The sequence below is a fragment of the Dermacentor silvarum genome, chromosome 11 (genome assembly GCF_013339745.2).
Source record: "Dermacentor silvarum isolate Dsil-2018 chromosome 11, BIME_Dsil_1.4, whole genome shotgun sequence".
Classification (NCBI taxonomy): Eukaryota; Metazoa; Arthropoda; class Arachnida; order Ixodida; family Ixodidae; genus Dermacentor; species Dermacentor silvarum.
The window spans coordinates 27,287,665-27,310,416 of NC_051164.1; the positions used below are offsets into that span (position 1 = coordinate 27,287,665).

A 22,752-nucleotide genomic window follows, 5' to 3' on the forward strand; every position below is an offset into this window, starting at 1 on the left:
AGCGGATCCAGATTCAGTTCGCCAACGCGAAGTCGCTTCGAAACGTCAGCGTCGAGCAACGGATTCCACACTTCGAGAACGCGAAGCCGCTTCGAAACGTCAACGTCGAGCAGCGGATACTGAGCTTCGAGAACGGGAAGCAGCGTTGGTTCGTGAACGTCGAGCAGCGGATCCTGAGCTTCGGCAACGTGAAGCAGCATCGGTTCGAGAACGTTGAGCAGCAGAACCTGAGGTTCGGGACCGTGAAGTTCAACGTAAACGTACGAAGCGAGCGGCGGAACCCGAAGTTCGAGAACGGGAAGCCGCGTGTAAACGTCAACAACGAGAGGCTGCTCCCGATGCTGCACGCGACCGCGAGCGTACCATCACATCGCGTGAACGCCGTTATAACGACCGTGATGCTCCGCATCAGCCCATGGTTCCCCTCGGGAAGATGGTGTAATTTTTTTCGTTGGGTGACGCTGCTCCGATCTGCTTTGAGAACAGATGAGACCATCCTGTCAACGTGGGACCTATTTCATGAGAACTCCTTGAGACCTTCACGAGTGTCCTACGGAAGGAAAGGGCCGAATTTATCGTAGAAGCTAGAGTGCAACTACCGAACGAGAACATCGCAATCTTCACGGAGGAGCTGAATTAATTTTGCCTCTTCCGCCATGCCGACCCCGACGTGTCTGAAGAAAAGAAAGTTCGGTTCTTAATGAGCAGTGTGAAAGAAGAACTATTCGGCGGATCGATAGGCAACGTGCCCAAGACTGTCTCGCAGAATTTCTTTCAGAGGCCACAACTATCAAAAAAGATGATTGAAAGGCGCACCAGACAATGGAACCGCCATTAACTGAAAACAAACTACGCTGAAGCTCAAGCGCTAGGCAGCGACGACCTGCACGAGATGATCAGAGCGATCGTACGGGAAGAGCTGCGCAAGTTGTGGCCAAGGTCGCTGCCCCAAGTGGTCTCCATCGCTGACATAGCTAAAGATGAGCTTCAGCGGAACCTAGACGTACCAGACGTTCCGCATCACCGCAAGCCCAACAGGAAGTGATGACCTACGCCACCGTCGCACGCCGTCAAGGCCACTTAAGTTATTTGCACAGGTGGTCTAATTTGCCTAATTTGCCAGTGCCTAATTTTAAGAAAACCATAAATCTTAGTTTTGAACACCCTGTATTATCAGGCACAGACGCCAAGCACATGGCTGTATTGGGTAACGTCCTTTTCCTTTATGCTCGGAGAAACCGATACCTGGCTTCGCTATAGGGCTTCTTCCTCTTTCTGGGGTTTTACGTGCCAAAACCAGTTCTGATTATGAAGCACGCTGTAGTGGAAGGCTCCGGATTAATTCTGCCAGCCTGCTGTTCTTAAACGTGCACTACAACGCAAGCACACGGGCGTTTTTGCATTTCGCCTCCATCGAAATGCCGCCGCCGCGGCCGGGTTTCGATCCCGCGATCTCGTGCTCAGCAGCGCAACACCTGAGCTGACTGAGCCACCACGGTGGGCTACAGGTGTTGCTCTAGCCGTATACAACGCGGGTTTATCGTGAGCAGAAACGGTGCATTTCGGTAAATGAGAAAGGCTACTATCATCATCATCATCATTGACAGAAGCTGACCCCACCCCCCCCCCCCCCTCAGAAAAAACCTGGATCCGCCCCTGGTGGTGATTTTTCTGTAGACAAATAGCTTACACATCTATAATGGTGACGTATGGACATCTATGATACATGACATATGTGGCTCAACTATTGCCTTAACAAGTATACGATAGAGCCCAAATTGCCCCTCAACTCAGAGCTGTTTCTGGAATAAAGCTGAACTCGATATCTACTGAGAGACGTGTAAGTTACGAGAGGCAAGGAATTTTAATGCATGAGTAGGTGTTGATGGCACTCAGTAAACTTTCATTGGACATTTCCCGTCAAGTCAGGCAACTTGTCTGAATTCGCTACCGCAAATGACCCTAGCAGCTGCTTTCCCATGGAAACGGGCATGTAGAACTAATGAAAAAAAAAAACGTTAAAGTTGCGTGTTTTTGCTAACTCTACGATGTTATATTTTCCAGCTCTGACACCCGATGGCCAGAGCGTCCAACGATTTTCCGATTACTGGCAGAAAGAATGCCATTCTGGCGAAGTGACTTGTGCTAGTGGAGGTGACAAGCGTAGTATTTGTGTCTGCTGTAAGTGTTCTAATTTAACTCTCTAAAGTGTTAAAAAATATTTACGTATTTCTGCAATCTAATCAAAATGATAATGACATTCCTTAGCAATGTGTTTTTGAAATGCTGGCTCTTTCTTTTTCAAGTGTGCCTTTAATTTTTGTATAACATTTAACAATGCAGTGTTTCTTGCACGGGACGAATATAAAAAAAGACAACCTATAATTCAGGTAAAATTCATACCTCAACTCTTCACAACATTACAGAAACAGTAAAATAATGATTCCTTGTATTTCTGTCGAAGTTATACATCCTTGTTTTAGGCTAAACTTATACGGATTCAGTGCTTTCTCAGAACTAGTTTCAGCCACGTTTTCATTGGGGTAGCCCTGCTGAAGTTGCCTGTGCACGGGGCCACCGCATACTGGAGCATTGCTATAAAAACCTGGACTAGCCGCGCCTGCGTCATGTGACACTTGTAAGACTTTAGGTAATTTCGAATGCGATTTGTTGGAGTGTCCTGGACTTGCTACAGAACTAACGTTTTTGTTTGGCCGACTCCAGCGCGTAGGCTCTGCAAATTCTCGTGTGAGCGCATGGTGTTTCCTCGTCAGGCCCGGACATTTAGGGAGGAGGTATCGTGACTCCTGCAGTTTTTAAGTCATGTTTACTTGGCCATTGGTTGGTAATGATTGACAGATTCATTTTAGGGCGTTGTATTGGGAGTGGGCGACCGGGCGCTGCATATGGTGCGCACAATAAATCACCGGTTGCGGTCTTATGTCCTATTTCGCGTCGCTGTGAGCGCCGTCTTGTTCAGCAGCGTTCGTCTCCGTTTCTGAACGTTGACAAACTTTTCTTAAAGGAGGCACTTGGGCGGAGCAGTTAGCTGCATGGATTAGAAGGCTAGATCCGCCTGCAAGCTGACAACACCCTCCTCCTGCTATTGGTGTTTCCGAGAAACGCTGTGCTTCTATAGCAACTGTTTGTAACCTGTACAAACTTTGGTCGTGGTAACATCAAGCTGCTCCGTTGTAATTCAATTTCGGTCACCTTGCGTAAAATTCACGCAACCGTCGGCGCGAACCTGGACGAGGCCCCGCGACTTCTCGCACTGCGCAGTCACACGCCCTCCTCGTTTGCAGGTGTTTCTTTTTGATAGTGTTTAAGCGAATAGCAGTTCCTGCTGTGACAGGTTTTCTTTATTTAACCGAGTGACGAGCAGCGCACAGAAAACGAGAAGGTTACGGTGGGGCCGAGTTACTGTAGCGACAGCAGGTTACTGGGGCAGGAGAGACTTCAGGCGGTGGTGGAATGGTAGAGCTTCCGCCGCGAATGCTGGAGGTATGAATGCTAGTGCCCCCGCAAATCAACCGGTTATTCCTCATGAGTTGAGGTGTACCACGACCTTACATTCGGTTGCTTATATCGCTGCTCACCTCGGATGGAGGTCCTATAGATATTTGCGATGGTCTCTGGGCGTGCCTTGTACCCACCTTTGGTGAAATAGTCGAGCATCCGGCCCTGCTATGGGAGACAGACGAGAGCCGCCGCCGTGTACCTGTCAGTTAAATAGGCAAAAGCGCGCTCCTGGGCTGCTGATCGGAACCCATGGGAGTTTCAGATGCTCTTAAGGACACCCATGTATTGGGAAGCTGGCGGCCTGGGACAAATTTGAGCTCCCTTTTGAGTAGTTCGGCCGAATTAGTAGCAAATTAGTGGACAGCTATACGAAGTAAGGGTGGTAATTTTACCAGGCGTTTAAAGTAAACATAGACATACTGAATAAATTAACAAGCATGGTGCCACGCGCACACAAGAAAACATGAACGCACCTCGCTCGAAGACAGTGGAAACTCGCTGTCAGAATGCTAGGGTAAGCGCAGCAGCAGCAGCGAGCGAATTTACCTTCGAGCTGCCGCTCGCATCAACGCGAACTAAGCGGCGAAAACACAGCGCAGGGCCGACTCTTTCACCGCCACAGATGGCTTTCAAGAATTTTAGGTATTGCCACTGCGCGCGCGCGAGCGTCCAGAATATGCTCGGCAGCGCGCGGGCACACCTAGCAGTTATGCTGCGAGCAGGTAGATGGCGCCGCGGTCAGCGGTCCCAGCTTGGACCGCTGACACAGGCTTGGACGTGAAGTGCGCTGGCGACTCGCTGGTCGTGCAATTGCTTTTTGGGGGGCGCACGGGCGCTCATGAGGCCAGGGTAAGTAGTAATGAAAAAAGTCCCATCGGGGAACCTCTGACTACCAGCACCAGTAGCAACAGAAAAACGAGAAAGAGCTCACTGTGCAATAGGTTACACCAACAAGAATGGGGGTAGAAGAAAGGAAAAGTGGTTAGAGATTGAGGAGCAGGTAAATAGAGAACAAATAGGTCTGTACGCAGTTACAGAAACGCCCTTAGAGACTTAGAAGAGCCACCAATGATTGAGCGTTATGTTTGGGAAGGGTGCAACCGAACCAAATTGGAAAGAAAGGGAGGGTAAGTTGGAATGCTCATACATGAGGGGGCAAAATGAGAAAGAGTAAATTCAAAGCATCAAGAGTATCTTCGGCTATCAGGCACAGTCAGGGGAAAGAAAACTTGGCTGGGCATGACGTGTGTATTAGAGCACTGCACGGGCCTGATTTTTCGGCCCGAGCCCGGCCCGGGCCCGCTTTAAGAGGCCCGAGCCCAGCCCGGGCCCGTAATACAAAGCCCGAGCCCGCCCGGGCCCGAGCGTACATGACCGAGACCAGCCCGGGCCCGAGCGTACATGACCGAGACCAGCCCGGGCCCGGCCCGGGCCCGTGGTTCCAAGCCCGGGCTCGACCCGGGCTCGTGTTACTGAGCCCGGGCCCGGCCCGGGCCCGGGCGTTCATTACTAAGCTCAGCTAGGGCCCGCGTGTGCATGACCAGGCCCGGCCTGTAAGAAAAAATTCCTTTTCTTTACTTACAGATTGTACCGCATCTGTCAGCCTAACCTTCTCGAGGTTTAATCAGCTGCAGTATATAAGCAATAAAAGGCCGAAATCTTTGTTTCTTCCACGGGAACATCAGTAATCCGGCCCATTGCCTGTGCTACTATTTTTCTGGTGGTGCGCAAGTACTTACCTTGATTTGTACGATATGGTTCCATGATGTCGTTTAGCATGCAAATATACAGGGCGTTTCATTTTAGTTGAACCAAATTTTTAAAGATTGCCTGTGGCAGATAGCACAGTTACAATCCTTGATCTAAACTACTCGATGAGGCGGCCGTTACTTCCTCGAGAAATTAAAACGCCTAATTGAAGAATGAACATAATTACGCCAATTAACGTTTTAATTAATTATTTCATGGCACATCTTTCAATCCACTAATTATAGCCGCCGAGTTCGCAAGGCGTATCCACTTGGAACGAATTCTCAGGACTAAACCAGTTTCGAGATAATAACTTTCAAAGTGTCCGACGAAATCAATCAAATCAAATCAATTTATCGTCCAGTTTACATGCTGGACGGTCATTTTGGACTAAAAGCTACATATGTAGCTTGACATGACCCGAAAGACCACACATGCAAAATAATTCACATATATTTCCAGCTATCGCTGGAATTCCTCATAGACGAAATAGCTAGGAATGGAAAGGCAAAGAATATTTGCGTAATGGCGAGTTAACAGAATTGGAAAAGTTTTAACAGAATGCATTTTAAACAACACTACAATAACAATACTAGCTATACAGAACAACGCAGCACAAGCTATACAACATAGCATGAGACTGAATTTTACAAGATCAGCATTTGCTAAGAAAACGAAACAGGATTTACATTATATACTCAGAACCATACAGAAAGGCAGAATAATAATCACATCAGATACATTACAAGTGACCAAAGTGTCAGCTGAGTTCCTTCTTACTGAAATTACCGCCATTTTTCTATCTGTTGAAAGTGAATGGTAGGTCATGTATTAACGACTGATGCTTATAGAGTGTTCTGAAGTATGGAATTGACCATATCTCAGGATTTCTTGTGTTCGCATTAATGCGACGACGCTCTAAGGAGGCTAATTGTTTTTTGTAGTTACAAGCTAATTCTGACATGAATGGCGTAATGGATGGTAAAAACGCCTACTTGAATATTTAACATAATTACGCGAATTAACTTTTTATTTATTTTACGGCACATCTTTCAATCTACGAATTATAGCTGCTGAGTTCGCAAGGCGTATCCACTTGGAACGAATTCTCAGGACTGAACCAGTTTCGAGATATTAATTTTCAATATGCCCGACAAAATTCATGGCGTTACAATTAACTTTTTCAGGAAAACGCTGTTTTATGCATTGAAGCAAAAAGTAACTGGCCTTAGCGCTAAAATAATGCCATATTATCGACACTGGTAATAGTGCGATCGCAAAAGCGGTAACATGGAAATGGTTTGAGGAGTGGTTCTTTGTATAATTTATTTTTCCTCACGCGGAAACAATGTTCGTTTTGGGAGAAAAGGAAAAAACTAATTAGCGTAGCTTGCACTGGCTGCGCAATGCTAAAGAGACAGTGGAGATGTTGGGCACCTAGCTAGTCCTGGCTTTTGGACTAGACTAAGCACTACCAAGTCATCCCCAGCATTTCCCGGAATTTATTTATTATTGATTGATTATCGATTAGCTATTCATTGGCTATTGATTGTCTATTGCAAGATATTGGCCACGCATTTGGGATAGGCTAAGCACTACCAAGTTATCGGAATTTATTGATTATTGATCTATTATCGATTAGCAATTGATTGGCTGCCGATTGGCTATCGTAAGGTATTGGCCACATATTTGGGCTAGGCTAAGCACTACCAAGTCATCCCCAGCATTTTCTGGAATTTATTGATTATTGATCGATTATCGACTAGCTATTGATTGGCTATCAATTGCCTATCGATAGGCAATTAGTCCCCACTATTCTTAGCTAGACTTATCCAGGCTCAGCTTCGCTAGTTCACAGGTGTATGTGCCATTGCGCTTGGACGCTTTCTGCACTGCTGCCAGGATCGGCCCACATTTTTGGATTCAGCGGACACATTAGGCCCGGCTGAATTAGCTCCGCTATGAAAAATGAGAACTTCATCTGTTTTACTATTTTCTTTGATAAGACAGTCATCTGATAAGATATACAGTCAAGAGAGTGGTGTGGATCTGAGAACAAACGGGGATAACCGATATTCTAATTGACATTGAGCGGAAAAAATGGAGCTGGGCAGGCCATGTAATGCGTAGGATGGATAACCGATGGACCATTAGAGCTACAGAATGGATACCAAGAGAAGGGAAGCGCAGTCCAGGACGACAGAAAACTAGGTGGGGTGATGAAGTTAGGAAATTCGCAGGCGCAAATTGAGGCCTTCGTCCTGCAGTGGACATAAATATAGACTGATGATGATGATGACAGTCATCTTGCACGTGTCACTTCAGCTTGGCACTGAATGCATTGAATCATGCAATGCATAACGGTCGCGTGTGCTCGAAGGCCTACTTAGGCCCTTCAATGAGCGGGCCCGAGTCTGGCCCGGGCCCGTGGCTTCAAGCCCGAGCCCGGCCCGGGCCCGCGGCTTTAAGCCCGGGCCCGGCCCCAGCCCGCCGACAAAACGATTCGGACGGCCCGGCCCGTGCAGTGCTCTAGTGTGTATTGACAGAGAATAATTGCAAAGAATCAAGAGTTAGTGAAATGCCCAAGGGCAGATATTAAGAGTTTCGGGAATGAGGGCGAAATTATCCTGTTGGGTACATGAATGCCCACATACAGGATCTAGACGGTTGTACCGACAACAACGGGAGGTTAATGATAGATGTCTGTGAGCTACGTGCCGTCGTTATCTTGAATACAGGGACAAAATGTGATGGCCAGATCACATGGGAAGGTGGAAATAGACAATGAGCCATAGATTACGGTCTGCCATAGATTACTGTCTGATGGCAGAAGGACTTTATGATAAGTTGAAAGAAATGGTCATTGACAAGGAAGGGTATAGCAGCATAGGGAGTAACCATAAACGCATCATTTTGAAAATGGGATATGTAGTTGGGAAATACAGCAAGGAACGAAAAATGACCAGTCCAAATTTGAACGATGAACAAATAGCAAATATAGCTACAAGATTCGAGAAAGAGCTTGACAAATGGCCAAGCAAGGAGTGGGAATATAGTGAGCTTGTAAATGTAATGACGATAGAAATGAAGAAAGAGACGCAACATGCACGTTGGAAGGGAAAAGGGAAGCCGAAAAGCTGGTGGCACAGGGAGATACGAGAGGCGATCGACGAACGAAAGAAAGCATCATGAGAACACAGGTAGGCAAAAAATGCACAGTTGCCGCTGGATGAAATAGACAGAAAATGGGAAATATACGGCGGGAAAAAACGTGGTTCAAATATTAGTTCAAGCAAAAATTAAAGGTGAAAGTGAACGTTGGTTGTCAGAAAACGAAAGCCGCACCTAGAATACTTTGTAACCACATTAACTTACTAGTCAGGAAGTCGGTAACAGTACAGAAACATATCCTAGACAAACATGGAAACAAACTGGACCTGGACGCGGCATTAAATTACGTTCGAAAAATAACAGCCGAATCATTTCCGGACAACGGCTAGGTGGTATCTGCGGAAAAAAAGATAGTGAACGAGAACCAGACGAAAAAGTAGTTGGTGCTGAGTAATTTCAACTGGAAGAAAGCTGAAGAGAAAATTCCTAAACGCACAGCCACAGGTTTAGATGAAGTTCACGTTAGGCTCAATAATGAGCTAGGACCAAAAAGTAAAGAAGCTCTGTTGAAAGCAGTAGAAAAATGCTTACAAGTTATGCGAATACCAGACATTTGGCGACAAAGTAGAATGAATTTAATTTATAAAGGTAAGGGGGAAAATAGTAGAATTCACTCGTGTAAACCTTTGAACATTACATAGGTAATATACAGGTTAGCAATGCAGGTGATTAAATTGAAGCTGCAATCATAGGCAGAGGATAATGGCATATTGTGAGAACTTCAGAATGGTTTCAGAATCGCTGGGCGTCTGGATGATCACTTATGTATTCTTACTCAGTGTATTGAAGTATCCAGAGAAGGAAGGAGACCACTTTATGTGGCTTTTGTAGACCTTACCGGAGCGTATGACAATGTAGACCACAACATTTTGTGGGATATTATGGAAGGGGAAGGTATAGGCAACGACTGTATACTGCTTTTGAGGCAGATTTACCTAGAAAAGACCGCTTGCATTGAACGGGAAGGAATGGGGAGCGAGGATAAACTTGATATCAACAAGGGATTGAGACAGCGGTGCCCTCTACCCCCGCTGCTGTTTATGATGTATATGGTAAAGATTGAAAGGGCGCTACAAAGAATCAATATGGCGTTTAACCTCGCATACAAACAAGCCGGCACAATAGTTGAGCAGCAGCTTCCTGTTTATTTTATGCGGACAACATTGTGTCTTGCTAACAAGCAAAGTGATATGTAATGTCTGGCTGATATCTGTGGAGAAGCGAGTGATAATTTAGGATAAAAATTTAGCGTTAGAAAATTTGGTTTTATGGTATTCAATAAAAACAGTGAACAGACAGTGTTGGTACAGGGCCAGGAAATACCCAGGGTAAAAGAATACGAATACCTAAGTTTATGGATAAACGAAAGCGACAGGCATCTGGTGACACAGTAAAAAAAAAATAAAAAAACAATAGCAATAGGGAAGAGAAATGCGGCAATAATGAAACACAAAGCGCTATGGTGATACAGTAGGTACGAGGTGCTCCGGGGTATGTGGAAAGGTGTAATGGTTCCAGGGCTTACATTTGGAAATGCGGTGGTTTGCTTGAAGTCAAGGGTAAAAACAGGACTCAGTGGCAACCAAAGGTCAGTGGGACGCCTCGAGTTGGGCGCTCACGCGAAGACTACTAATGAAGCTGTGCAGGGTGACATGGGCTGGACAAATTTTCAAGTAAGGGAGGCTCAGAGTAAAACTGATTTTGAAGAACGACTGAGGAATACGCAAGAAATTATATGGGCTGCAAGAGGGTGTTCCCGTATTTTACAGGCAAAAAATTGACTCATAGTGAAGGAAAAAAACTAGGAAGCTTACCATAATGTATGCGACCGGTATGGTCGGCAACACGGCAACAAAGAACGTCAAACGCAAAGTAAGAGAGGCTGAGACAGTGTCACGGGTGGCGGCAATGGAGAAGAAGCCTGGTATGACTAACTACCTCAGAGGAAAAAACGAAATCAGGAAAGAAACAATTTATGACAACTGAAAGGCAAGCTTCTTACTTTTCGAAGAGAGATCAGGATTCCTCAGAACGCGTAGTTATAAAGCGAGGTACACCAAGAAAGAAGACGCATGTGTTTGCTGTGGTAAAGCTTGAAAAAAATCACAGCATATCCACGGGGTGAATGATGATGAGTGGGCGAAGCTCCGGAGGGAATCATCGGATCTCCCGCTTAAGGGGACGCTAGCACAAACGCGTTAGAGACGTGCAGTACTCTCTAGTAAGGAGGAGCGGCCACAGCGTCTTACGCAGCCATTTACACATGCCGGAACGTGCACCGCGTTTGCCGACGCCATCACATGACTGCTGAGAGAGTATACCCCCCGTATTCATAAACGCTCCTCGACTTGAACTTGACTTGCCACCGCCTTGGGCAGCGCGTTCGAAACGCGTTGAAGGTAAAGCGGAGAGGCCACAGCGTCTTACACCAGCTTCTTACACGGGCCGTAACGCGCTAGCACAAACGCGTTAGAAACGCGCTAGAAACGCGGCCTTTCGTTAATGTTGGGTATTTATTGCCATCGTGGTGCTTGTGTCTATGTGTGCTTCGTGGCGTATTGTTATTTCGGCAATAAAGAAAAAAAAAGCTTCGTGGCGTAGTGGGCTAACGCCGCGCGCTCGGAAGTGAGGGGTCCCTGGTTCGATTCCGCGCTACGGACACAACTTCGGAATTTTTTTTCTCATTTTTCTCAGACTGGTTACACACTACTACTACGACGAGGGATGAACGGGTGCCGCTTTAAGGAGCTTCGCCCCTAAAACGGTAGACCATGTTTTATAGGAATGTGAATAAATCTACCGAGCTGCAAGTCTAGGCTCCTCTGACCTCCTTAAAGCCCTTGGGTTCAGGGATAGCAGGGGAAAGTAAACATGGGAGCTGTAGAGATTAGTAAGAGGCGGTTGGAGGTTTGGTGCGAGAAAATGTCGTCTTCTTCTTTCTGGGGTTTTACGTGCCAAAACCATATCTGATTATTTGGTGCGAGAAAAGTTCTTCTTCTTTCTGGGGTTTTACGTGCCAAAACCAGTTCTGATTATGAGGCACGCCGTAGTGGAGGGCTCCGGATTAATTTTGACCAACTGGAGTTCTTTAACGTGCACTAACAACGCAAGCACACGGGCGTTTTTGCATTTCGCCTCCATCGACATGCGGCCGCCGCGGCCGGGATTTGATCCCGCGATCTCGTGCTCAGCATCGCAACGCCTTAGCTGACTAAGCCACCGCGGCGAGAAAAGTAGGGAGATCACAAACAACGGAGACGTACAAAAACAGGGTTCCCAGTAATGGTTCAAAAAGTTTCACGCTTGGAATTCTTCGTATTTGTGTGTTTTGTTAAAAATAAAGTTAGGACATTAGGCAAAATAATGACGAGAGCTTGGTTGCGCTATTCACCACCCCGTTTCATGGGGGACGCTCATAGCATCCATCCCTCCATCCATCCAGCTTAGCGGCGCCGGCGGCTTGACATTTCTTTTCCTCCCCTAAATTTTCGTTCATAGTGGAGCCAGTAAAGCTCAAAGCGCGAACCAAATTCGTTATTTCAAAATAAAGTGATAAGTGTAACAGGCTTAATGCTTTGCTAACATGAACGTTCCTTGTGCAGGGCGTAAATGATGTTGTGAGCACGGATCGATCGGGTAGCACTGAAAGCCCACTCAAGTGCCGCTCGCGCGCACAATTTCTTTCGTCTGATCTAGTCATTCATCGAAGCATAAAAAAATAAAAACGTTAGCCCGAGTGCTACCCTTCGATACGTAGAGAATAGTGAATGCACCGGAAATATTGTATTTCATTCTTATCGCTGCTTCCGTTCACACTCGGAAAACCGTTCAAGCATCGTTGCGCGAATTCACTGGGGCCGCGTTATAAATTAAGAAATGAAACTGCACAAGCTTGCGATATGCAACGCACTAGAGCAAAGTGGCTGTTAATGACTAGAACTTATGATTACAAAGCACATAGCTATGTAAAATACTTTCAAATGGGAATTTATTAGGCGGGAGGAAGGCAGGCGTCTTATCTTGGATTACACCATCACCAATACAGTTTACTGCAGAAAATCTGAGCAAATGACTTTTTTATTACAATTCTACTTAACATAGGCCGTGTATATTATTAATTTGGCTTTCGTTCATTGAGAGTGAGGATTGAGCGACTCTTTCAGGATCTAAAAAAGGGGTGGCTTTCTTTTTTCGTAAATTGCATATGAGAATATGCCAATGTAAGCGTATTTGACAATGTATGCTACAGCGTGTCCACAAATATAATTACACCCTCCACACAGTTATCTCACAAACTCTTTATTTTTATTTTCAAAATACACAATAAGAAAAAAATTTCCCGTGAAGCAGCTCGATAATTTTAATAGAAGATAACTATCCCAGAAGCGTATGCTATCATACACTCCCACAATGCAAAAATGTTGAATAAAAACATGCAAGTGTATATAATATACACCACGCTCGCATTGTAAAAAAATCAGTAGCCAGGATGGAACAAATTTGAAAATCAGGCGCACATCTGCACAGAAAACAGCAGTTTTATACAGGGTGCACCCAAGATTTAAAAATATGCCAATGTCACGTAGCTGGACAGAACCAAGGTAATGTTGTTTGCCGTCCCTTGGAGATACTCGGACTATTTGTTACAGTCCACCTAATCACATAATTAGTCCTAATAATTTAACAATTTGCGAAATATAATTATTAGATCAAAAGTGTCAATGAGAAGATTGTAGAACAACATGAAAAACTCCCGATACAGCTTTCTTTTGCTCAATACGTGCTACATAGAAGTGTTTTCCGAGCGTGAAAGAAGCCCACGTATACACGCAAAGTGCCTCGAGCGGGCAGTCGCACGGCAATTTTGCGTGTATTCGCGGGTTTCTGTTGCACTCGGAAAACACTTTTGTGTATCACGTATTGAGCAACAAAAAGCTGCATCGGGAGTTTTCCATGTTGCTCTGCAATTTTCTCGTTCACACTTTTTATTTAATTATTGTATTTGAAAAGTTGATCAATCAATTATAAAAATAATTCTGTAATGAGGCGGAATGCCAAAATAATCTAAGTTTCTCCAACCGACGGCAAACGGCACTAACTTGGTTCTGTCCAGCTAGATGACATTTGCATATTTATAAATATTGGTGCATGATAGTTGGGACACTATACAGGGTGTTTCATTTTAGCTGCACCAAATTTTTAAAAATAGCCTGTGACTAATAGCACAACAAAAATTCTTGATCTAATCTACTCGATGACGCGGCCATTACATCGACGTGAAATAAAACGGCTAAATGAATAATTACCATAATTACGCTAATTAATTTTTCAATTATTTATTTCATGCCACATATTTCAATCCAAGAATTATAGCAGCTGAGTTTGCAAGGCGTACCACCACTTACAACTCAGGACTGAACCAGTTTCGAGATATTAATTTTCAAAGTGTACGACGAAATGCGTGGCATTCCAGTGAATTTTTTCAGGAAAACGCTGTTTTATGCTTTGCAGCACAAAGTTAACTTGCGCATTCGTAGGCTATAATTCGTAGATTGAAAGATGTGCCGTAAAATTGATTAAAAAGTTAATTACAATATTTGTGTGAATTATTGAATTAGGCGTTTTGATTTCTCGTGGATGTTGCGCAGTTTTAGTTGAAAGGCATAATGGAGAAGAGAAGGCCATAGCGTACGCTAGCCAAACTCTCAAAAAAGCTGAAAGAAACTATTCTGCGATGGAGAAGGAGTGCTTGGCAGTTATAGGGTACATCAGCAAATTTCGACCATACCTCAACTCAAGCAGAGTTAGGGTACGGGCTAGTTGGTATTCCATTTGCAAACTTGACTTACAGCGCCTACATAGAGAAAGTGACAGCAAGAATGACAAAAGACAAGCGCTGACTTCCAACCTCTACGGGAGGTCGTCACGTGTAGTCAGCGACCACCATTCAATTTGATGGCTGGCAAGCTTGAAAAATCCATCCGGACGACTTGCGAGGCAGAGCCTCAGGCTCCAAGAATACGACATACCATTGTATATAGGCCTGGGAGAAAGCATAACGATGCTGATTGCTTGTCACGCGCACCGGTCGGCTCTCCTCCTTCTGAAGACGACGATTTCTCATTCCTTTGTGGTGTGAGAGCCATCGAAATCGCCGAGCATCAATTGGCCGATGCAGATCTGCTCCCACTCATCAAGTGTCTCGAAGGGCATAAGTTCCGCGCGTGTTTAAGGGAGGATTGGCCTCATTCTGCCTCCGTGATAACGCACTCTATAAGCAAGCACGCAATTGGCAACAACGGCATCGATTCTAGGAACACTAGAGGAGATATGTTGGTAGAATTCGCGGAACGGAATAGGCTCCGAATAATGAATACCTTCTTCAGGAAGTGCAGCACGAGCAAGTGGACCTGGAAAATGTCTAATGGAAAAACAAGAAATAAAATAGATTTCATACTGTCTGAGAATCCCAGCATAGTGCAGGATGTCGAAGTGTTAGGTTGGGTAAAGTGCAGTGACTATAGGTTAGTGAGGTCTAGGATTTCTCTCGAGTAAAGAGTAAAGAGTAAAGTTAGTCAAGAAGAAAGAGGCAGTAAGACACCTAGACGCCTAGGCACGTACACGCAGTAAGGGTAAAAGCAGAGCAATTAAGCCTAGTGCTCGCCAAGAAATATGCAGTCTTAGAACAGGAAGAAAAAGACAACATAGAGATAATCAATGAAACCGTAACTAGATTGATGTCAGAAGCAGCAATTGAAGTGGAAGGTAAGGCACCAAGGCAACCAATAGGTAAGCTCTCCCAAGTAACAAAGGACCTAGCAAAGAAACGGCAAAGCCTGAAAGTGTGAAACTCGAGAGATGAGATAGAATTTGCTGAACTGTCGAAACTGATAAATAAAAAGAAAGTAGGGGATCTCCGAAATTAGAACGTGGAAAAGATTGAGGAAGCAGTAAAATATGGACGCAGCATGAAATCAGTGAGAAGAAAACTAGGCACAGGACAAGGCAAAATGTGTGCACTGAAAGATAAGCAGGGTAATATCATCAGCAATTTTGATGACACAGTAAAAGCAAGGGAAGAATTCTATACTGATCTTTATAGTTCCCCAGAGCAGCCACCCTACTTTCATTCCAAGTAGTGATGAACAGGATACACAGGCCTCTTCTATAACTAGCGATGAAGTTAGAAGAGCCTCGAAAGACATGACAAGGGGCAATCAAGGATGGAGGAGATATCATACTTCAAAATCTTGCGGCCCTTTATACGCAATGCCGAACGACTTCAACTGTACCAGAAAGCTTGAAGAACGCCAACAATAAAATCATCCATAAGAAGGGAGACGTTAAAGAATGGAATAATTATAGACCCATTAGCTTACCCTCAGTATTGTATAAATATTCACCAAGGTAATTTCAAATAGAATCAGGGCAACACTTAACTTCAGCCAACTAAGAGAACAGGATGGTTCAGGAAGGGATATTTCACGATGGATCATATCCATCTCATCAACCAGGTAATAGAGAAATATGCGGAGTAGAATCAACCTCTCTGTATGGCTTTCATAGATAATGAAAAAGCTTTGGATTCAGTAGAGATACCTGCACTCACAGAGGCAGTACGTAACCAAGGAGTACAAGAAGCATACGTTAATATCTTAGCAAATATCTACAAGGATTCCACAGCTACCTTGGTTCTCCACAAGAAAAGTAGAAAGTTACCTATCAAGAAGCTACCCGCAGTTACCTATCGGTAGCTTCCCGCAGCTATCAGGCGATATCTGCTCGTTTGCCTGTGCACCCGTAGCACCATGCTTCTTAATATCGTTATAGGTTAATGTCTACTGCAACTAATACGACTGGTAAATGTGCAATCCTTGCTTCGTATAGGCGTTTGATAATTTGCTGTTGCAATGCATGGTTCACCTTTCGGGCGAAATTATGCTTCTTGTCTTTGCTTACAACGGCCTCCCGTAACAATAAGGGTGGTCGCACTCATAGAGTCACTTTAAACATGCGAGAACGCTTGCATAAGCAATTCGCTGCAGAACCTTGCCTAAATATTACATCTAAACTCCACTCTGTTTAAAAAGATGCCTATAATAAAAATTGCTGTTCTAAACAAAATGTCGATTTTTTTTAACATGATTGTCTCTTTGTAATGCCCACCTGCTATGCTCTCAACTGAGAGTGCCAGTATTGAAAATAAATAAATAAATAAAAATAAAACATCGCATACAGTATGAAATTACCATGAGAACATGCACGCCGTAATTATTTATAAAGCTCAGAATTTAGGTAAGAAACTGGAAATTTTCGCCGCGCATTACGGCGAACACGACCTCTTTTTTTAATGGAATGCGAAGTTGGCTTCCCGTACAGTTCTCCCAGGACACTAAGAAGCGTTGTGGACGGCACTTTAGAGCAGTTTCTCGTAATTACCTGGCGCTTTCATAACAATGCCCGCTCGTCCCCCATGAGATATCACCTATTTCATGGAAATGTCAACACTGTGGCACTTTTTGTTCGTTAAGAACAAAGAGGACACAGTGTACGAGTTTCATAAAATACGATTTTAACGTTGTGGAACACGGGTATGGATAAAATTTCTGTAGGCTGTAATAGTTTTAAACCATTTACCACACATACGAGAGGGCATGAAAAAGTTTCCAGTGGCTCTGTCAAAACAAGTAATTTGTTTGTGTACATTTAAGCAATGTAGCTTTCGTTGTACTCTTGTGCTGCAATGCAGTGCTTCCAGTGTTCAAGCCACTATCCAAATATTTACTCGAAGCATTCTTTTCAGTACGAGTAAAGCACCTTCTATGATTCCTGCCCAATTTCAGCAATGGTGTCAAAATGGCGACGTTTGAGCTGAGTTTTAAATGTTCAGAAAATAGCGAAATAAGAAAGAGTCATATATAACGAGCATGATGAGCGTGGAAGTGAAGCCATATTGTTTTCCAGCGAGCATCTCGCGTGTGCGGAGTGATCTGTGCTCGGATGCATTGTCGTTCACCATCCAGCTCCTGGTGCGCCCTTGATCGCGCCGTTATCGCCAAATGTGCACCCTTACAATATCTAAAACCTGGCAGTAAAACACGTTGTTCATAACCTGGCAATTCGGGACAAATTCCTGATGCACCATGCCACAAATTCTGCAGAAGACGATGCAGATGCACTTTGTCGAGATGCGGACATGCCCAGCTTTCTTAAGTGGTGGTCCGGCTATTGTTTAAGTCTCACATTTGTAGTCTCAAATTATTGTTTTCGTAGTCTCCAGCAGTCTCTTAGGCTAAATCCCAAGTACACCTAATTTTCGACCCGTATTGACTACTCGGAATGAATTCGTCAGATTTCAGCCCCACTTATCTCCTTCCCTTCCCCGAATCAAAAACCTAGCTTATTAGAATAATTGACCGGAACTGTTTTCGTCTATGTTGATGAGCAATGGTAATATTTCGAATGTGAAAGTGTTTGAATGCACTAAATGTATTTATTTCTTGAAAACAGAGCCAGACGTGAAACGTTTAGATTTCACCTTGAACATCACCCACAAAATGCTTCCCAAAGCTATATACAGGGTGTTTCAGGGAACGCATTCAAAAATTCTGAAAGGTTGCCTGTGGCAGATAGCACAATTCTGGTTAATGAGCTGGTCTACTCGAAGAGGTGGACATTACTTGCACAAAAAATGGAATTGCATAATCGACTTATCAGCAAAAATTAATTCTTTAATTACCTGATAGCCCATATTGCAATTTACAAATTGTAGCCGAGGAGTCCGCAAGGCGGATCTTTCGGAATTAACTCTCAGGATGACACCAGCTTCAAGATATTAATTCCCGTACTTTGCGGAGAAATGCATTGGCGTTCCAGTTAATTTTGTGCTTCAATGCAAAAGCGACGTTTTGTTAAGAAACTAACTGGAACACCAATGCATTTCTCTGCAAAGTTCGGGAATTAATATCTCGAAACTGGTGCCATCCCGAGAATTCGTTCCAAGTGGATCCGCCTTGCGAACTCCACGGCTAAATTTTGTAAACTGCAATACGGGCCATCGGGTAATTAGTTAGAAAATTAATTAGGGAGTTTTTGGTAATTATTCGAGTATTAATTTCAAATTCTTTTGGTCGTAATGTCCGCCTCTTCGAATGGACCAGCTCATGAACTAGAATTGTACTATCTGCCACAGGCAACCTTTCAGAATTTTTGAAAGTGTTTGCTGAAACACCCTGTATGGGAAACTTTCATCCCAGGTTTAGGTATTTAAATAAAGATTATTTATTGATTTCTACACAATTATTTACCTAGAAAATTGATACTTTCGGTGCACATCGTCATGAAATGCCCGATTGTGGGCCCTTAGGGTAAATAAATGAAATGAATGAAATGAAATGAAAAAAAAAAATAGCGTAGCTTGCACTGGAGGCACAATGCTAAAGATACAGCGGAGCTGATGGCCACCTAGTTAATCCTGTCCTTTAGGCTATGCTAGGCACTATCAAGTAATTCCCAGCAATTTCCTAAATTTATTGATTATTAACCGATTATCAATTAGCTGTTGATTAGCTGTCGATTGGCTATCGCAAACTATTGGTCACGTATTTGGGCTAGGCTAAGCACTACCGAGTCATCCCCTGAACTTCCCGGAATTTATTGAGTATTTGTTGATTATCGACTAGCTGTTGATTGGCTATCGATTGGCTATTGGAAGGTATTGGCCACGTATTTTGGCTAGGCTAAGCACTACAAAAGCATCCCCAGCACTTACCGGAATTAATTGATTATTTGTCGATTATCAATTAGTTATTGATTGGTTATCGATTGTATATCGATCACTGACTCAGGCTAAGTTGTTCCAACCATGCTTAGCTAGACTTAGCCAGGCTCAGCTTCGCTACTTCACAGGGGTGTGCGCCATTGCGCTTGGACCTTTTCTGCACTACCGCCAGGATCGGCCCACATCCTACTTTTTTCGGTTAACGCGCTACGAAGTACAGCCTGCTTAAACAGCTCCGCTGTTAATAGTCCAGCTCAAGGACTAGAAATATATTATCTACAAGAGGTGGTTTTTAAATATTCCGTAAAACTTTGAAATGATAACCATGGACGTACACACAAGGTTCTTCGAGTGTAGAGGGCGCGGGTTCAGTTCCGCGCAGAACTCGAGAAATCCTAAATCACCTTTAGTGTCATGAAAGAGCAGCACATACGCAGTGGCACACTGCTAGCAACCGGAATAGGCGTCAAAGAGGTTCATTCATGAGCGGTACGTACGCAGTGACCGCATTTGGAGTCATAGAGGTGCATTAAGGGCAGTACAAACCCAGCGGCACCCGCCGTGGTTGCTCAGTGGCTATGGTGTTGGGCTGCTGAGCACGAGGTCGCGGGATCAAATCCCGGCCACAGCGGCCGCATTTCCGTAGGGCGAAATGCGAAAACACCCGTGTACCTACATTTTGGGGCACGTTGAAGAACCCCAGGTGGTCCAATTTCTGGAGTCCCCCACTATGGCGTGTCTTATAATCAGAAGTAGTTTTGGCACGCAAAACCCCATTATTTATTTTTTAACTTTTAAAACTCTGCGGCACCTACCCGATGAATTAAATTGACCCCAAGCTAAATTTTAAACCCTCTTCCCGCAGCACAGCAGCACGATGCGCTGACCACTGACTAGCCAACGTCCCAAGTTGGCGGGAACACAGAAACCTAAACCGCCCCTAACAAACTTGATGTAGTATATCAATTATGTTAATCGCAGTAAAGTTCACGTATATTGCGGATGACTACAGCAATATAGCCACAGTTACGGAGTCAACCTATGTGATATGCATGCGGACTTGGCGAAAAACATTGAGCTTCATGCCTACAACGTGTTCACAAGTATTTCTTATTGATTGAACTAACGCACGAACTTCGGTTCTTTGTTACAGATCCGAAAAAGTAGGGCACCTTGCATTTTTAGCATACCTTATTAGGATGAATGCCTTCTTAGGATGTGGTGATGAAAATAGATGCAAAGCAAATAAAAGTTTGTCAAACATGCACCTCTGTACCAACGTTTGTTCTGGCCAATAAAATCGACATTCAGTACTCTGCAAGTATTGTAAAATTTGCCCTTCCAATTCAAATTCCCAGCAACTTCAAACAGTCTGTGAGCGTGCGGCTTGATATGCACAAGCACTTGCTTTAGGCGGTGTCTTCTCGACTGAATAATGTCAATATTACCGCAGCTAATTTCCCGTAGTGTTTAGAGCGAAGTTTTCTTCCCCTCTTTGTTCGACTTTCCCACTGCTGATCCTGTTGTCACTGTCTTGCACGCCGCGTCGGTAGGTGCTTCAATGTGTGTATATACATGACAGGAGCGGGTAGAGAGGAAAGACGACGAGAGAAGCTCGGTCGGGTTTTGTCACAGCGTCGCAACAGTGCCCTTTCGGTTGCTATAATTGTCAGTGACTGCCAAAAAAAGTATTTATTTATTTACAGATACTGCTGTCTCGATACACGAGAGATAGCAGTACTGGATACACCAGACAGTAGATCAAAGCAACATACAATAAATTTGAAACATAATTACAAAATGTGTTTAGACAATTCTTTATTAGGTTTTTCTCGCAAGGAACCAGCTAGGTTATTCCAAATTTCAACAACGCTTGGAAAAAAAGAATGCTTAAAACAATTTACAAAAGACTGGAAAGGAACAATACTAAGTGGGTCGGAATGGCGCGTGGCACGCCCAGTGGAATGACTCAAGGAAATCAGTGCTTGAATGCAACTTTGGCCGTGTACAATCTTATCTAGCAAAGTGATACGTTCAATTGTGCGTCGATGAGCCAAGGGTTCTATCGATAAGGCGCATGCGTGAGCTGAGGGAGAGAAGTTGCGATTATATCGGCAAAAAATGAACCCTATTGGTTCCTTTCTATGGCTTCAAGCTTACTAATGTCAAGTGCAGTGTAGGGTGCCCATACTACTGAGGCGTACTCAAGTAATGTTCTGACAAGGGATTTGTAAGCTGTTAATTTGCAGTCCTTAGTAGAGCTCTTGATGGTTCGCTTTAAATATCCCAGTTTCCTAAGTGCGCAAGCGCAAATTATTTCAATATGAAGGTGCCATTTTAGGTTTTGAATGAAGGTAACTCCCGGATATTTGAAGGTATTCACAGAATTTAGGTAGTGCCCATCGCAACTGTAACTGAAACTTAACGGCTGCTTTTTATTAGTGAAGGTCATTTGTACAGTTTTTTGGTAATTAATACTCATTTACCACGCGTTGCTCCAACCACAAAAGGACGAAAATACATTGTTAAGGTCCTCTTGGTCTCGCCTGTTAGTTACTCTGGTAAAGAGCACGCAATCGTCAGCGTACAATCGCAGTTTCACTGGTGTGTTCCTAATGACCTGTGTGACATCATTAATGTAAATAATTAACAACAGGGGCCCAAGGACCAAGCCCTGCGGTACCCCGGAAGTGACTGTGGCAGACGATGACTGTGCGTGTTTACACGTAACACATTGAGACCTTAAATGTAGCCAATCAGTTATCCAGCCGAGTATTTTGTTATCGTTGATAATTTCACTGAGCCTAAAAAGACGCTTTCTGTGACACACCATACCAAACGCTTTGCCATAATCTATGAATTTGGCATCAACCTGACCTCGATTATTTAGAGCCGAAGCGATATCAGGAGTGAATTCAATGAGTTTAGTTCTAGAAAAACCAGAGCGGAAACCATGTTGATTCTGCGACAATATGTTATTAGCAGTGAAATACTGAAGAACATATTTATGAATTATGTGCTCTAAGAGTTTGCAACAGGTACACGTTAATGAGATAGGCCTGTAGTTGGAAATGTTTTTGCTCATTACCCGATTTAAACACAGGAATTACATTGGCGATTTTGCAAATGGCCGGTACGGTACATGTCTCTCACGATTTACAAAAAAATATGGTTAGATAATGAGCGTTCCATTCTGCATATCGCTTCAAAAACGTGTTTGGTATACTATCCGGTCCGGCACCATTAATAGTGTAGATATTCAAGAGAATGTTATTAATGCCGGTATAACTAATTTCAATTCTTGGAAACGGAGCCATCTCCTGGATAATATCAATGTCGGGGCTGGTACCATTGTCATCTTCAAACACAGATCTGAAATTACCAATAAACGCCTCCGAGATTGTCGAAGTGTCTGAACAGACACATTATTTATCACGAAGGATGACGGGCAGCAGGTAGCAGGGTTCATGGTTTTCCAAAACTTAAGTGGATTATTTTTCATAAAAGAGGATAATGTGGTATTAGTATAA

At 44.0% G+C, this 22,752-nt stretch overlaps 1 long non-coding RNA gene across 1 annotated transcript; it reads left to right on the forward strand.

Annotated features, from left to right (window-relative positions):
• Positions 1-2,100: 2,100 nt before the first annotated feature.
• Positions 2,101-20,487, forward strand: LOC125941624 (uncharacterized). The gene is made up of 2 exons (XR_007464494.1): positions 2,101-2,181; positions 20,376-20,487. It is a non-coding gene; the product is annotated as an uncharacterized LOC125941624 (long non-coding RNA).
• The last annotated feature ends 2,265 nt before the right edge of the window (positions 20,488-22,752 follow it).